This window comes from Echinops telfairi, unplaced genomic scaffold, assembly GCF_000313985.2.
Source record: "Echinops telfairi isolate 266 unplaced genomic scaffold, ASM31398v2 ScPeMD7_7424;HRSCAF=8462, whole genome shotgun sequence".
NCBI lineage: Eukaryota > Metazoa > Chordata > Mammalia > Afrosoricida > Tenrecidae > Echinops > Echinops telfairi.
The window spans coordinates 47515410-47517973 of record NW_022111324.1 but is presented as its reverse complement, the minus strand read 5'-3'; positions in this window follow the sequence as shown (position 1 = coordinate 47517973).

Below are 2564 nucleotides of genomic sequence, written 5' to 3'. Positions count from 1 at the left end.
AGGGGGTTCAGTGCAGGATACTCTGGCTCAACTCCCCACCAATATGCCTCAGGTAGGGCCGCTATCCCTCTGTCAGTGGAAGCTTGTGTGTGGCAATGAAATGGAACAGGTTTGGGTAGAGTTTCCAGACTAAGAGAGACCAGGAAGAAAGGCCTGGTAACTTATTTTGGAAAACCCCATCAATCACAAGGGTCCGGATCCTTGTGTTTTGTCACCTTGTGCATAGTGTCACTATGAGTGAGGAGTCAACTTGGCAAGGATAACAACAAAGCACAAAAATAGTTGGTGTGTGCATTATTATTTTGAAAGACATTTTACTGTGAATGAGGTGAAGATTTACAGAGTGGATCACCAGTCTTACAGTCAACAGTAAATACACGTGTTATTTCATCCGCTTCAACCCCTCAGAGCACCCCCACTGAAGTCCACTTCCCCTGCATTTCTTGTTTCCTTTCCTAACGCTCTGAAACTTATCACTGGGTAAATACTTCCCTTTTGATCTCAAATGTTTGGCCATGCTAACACAATGGGGGGGTTCAGTTCCAGATCTGAAGGGTGACTAAGTGCTATAGTCTAGCGGGATGTCCCAGCTGTCTGTTTACAACTGTGGTAGTTACATAATCTGTTGTCAATTTGAGACTTAAGAGTGAAGAGTGGAGTTTAGCCTGTCAATCAGGTCACAGCTTGATGACCTCATTTGGAGGCACTGAGGAGATAAATAGCTCATTGGAGGCAGGACACAGGCTCACTCCCTGCGAGACATTTCCATTGACAAGACACATGGAGCTACACTAGAGCTCTGGAGCCAGAGGAGCCACATGGAGACCCCTGCCAGTGCTGAGATGCTTACACTGCCACTGGATCCACAAGACCTTCTACCCACTGGCTTGCGATCTTCCTGTATTCAGTGTCATTGCATGTGTTTCTTGAGTCCGAAGAAGAATTTACGGATTGGGATCGGACATATGGGCTAATATTGGACATAGGAATTTGATCTGGACTGGGCTGGGATGTTTTATCAATATTCAATTGCTCTTTTATATAAAGTTCCTTCTTATACACATATGTCTGTGAATGTGTTTCTCTAGTCTACCCAGACTAACACAACAACCAATAGTAGTCTTTTTTCTAATTTTGAGTTTTGCTCCACATTTTCCTCCCACTCCATCCAGGACTTGCTACTGTGATCCTTTTCTGAGCAGTTGGTGGTGGTGGCCGGTCACCATCTAGTTCTTCTGGTCCCAGACTGTGGAGGTTGGTGTTCACGTGGTCCATAAGTCTATATGTCTTTCAATTTTCATCTCTCCTGTAGATGGGGAGAGACCAATGGTTGTACCGGAGATGGGTGCCCACCTACCTTTCAGACCCCACTCACGACTTGCCCACATAGGATATAGAGCTTTGCCTCTGTGGACTTGTGATGTCACAGATCCTGATGTCCTCAGAGACTATGGCCCTGAGCTTGATCCTCACTACAATCTTGAAAAATGGGTGGTAGAGTCTCCGTTCAACAGAGAAGGAAATCGAGGTTTAGAGAGCTGCCCAAGATCATACCCCATTCTGACTCCCTGACCCACGCTCATCATTGAAGTCATGGTCTACTTTCACCTTACTAGTAGGAACCCTGGCGGTTATGCCTTGGACCACTAACCCCAAGGTTGTTAGTTCAAAACCATCAGCCACTCTGCTTTCTACTCCTGTAGTTGTTGTTGTCAGGTGCCAACGAGTCAGTCAGGTCTGATCCATAGCGACCCTACGCACAACAGAAACACCACGTGGTCTGGCGCTGTCCTCACGATCATTCCTGCACCCAGTGATCACTGTGCACCCATTCCTGCACAGTGGCAGCCACTGTGTCAGTCCGTCTCTTTGAGGGCCTTCCTCTGTCACTGCCCCTGCCCCTGCACTTGACCAAGCACGATGTCCCTCTCCAGGGATCAGTCTCTCCTGACAACATGTCAAAGGTACGTGAGACAGAGGAACGCTCTGGCCATACTTCGTCCAAGACAGGTGGGTTTGTCCTTGGAGCAGGAACACGGCACTTTCCTCAGGATCTCAGGGGCAGTTCTACCCTGTCCTCCTGGGTGGCATGAATTGGAATCCACTCGATGACAGTGCATTTGTTTCTGTTTTTGGAGGAGCCCGGCGCGAGAGTCAAAACTCACCACCATTTAGTCAGCCCTGACTCAGTAACCCTTTGAGGCAAGGTTTCCCAGCTAACCCTGCACCGGAGAAGAAAGCCCCACCTTTCTCCCACTGAGTGGCTGATCCCAGAAAGAGGGACAGTCTGAGAAACCCACGGGGGCATTTCTGCCCTGCCTCACAGGGTCGCCGGGAGTCAGAGTGGACCCAGTGGCAGCGAGGGTAGCACCGTGGGTTACAAGTTGAGCTGCTAACAGCCTGGTCAGCAGTTCAAACCTACCCACCGCTCCTCTGGAGCAGCGAGGCCATCTGCAGCCTCCGAGACCCACGGGGCAGTTCTATCCTGCCCCACGGACTTGCTATGAGAGGAATCCACGCAGTGGCAGTGGGTCTGTTGGTTTTGTTTACTATTCTCTCTGCCC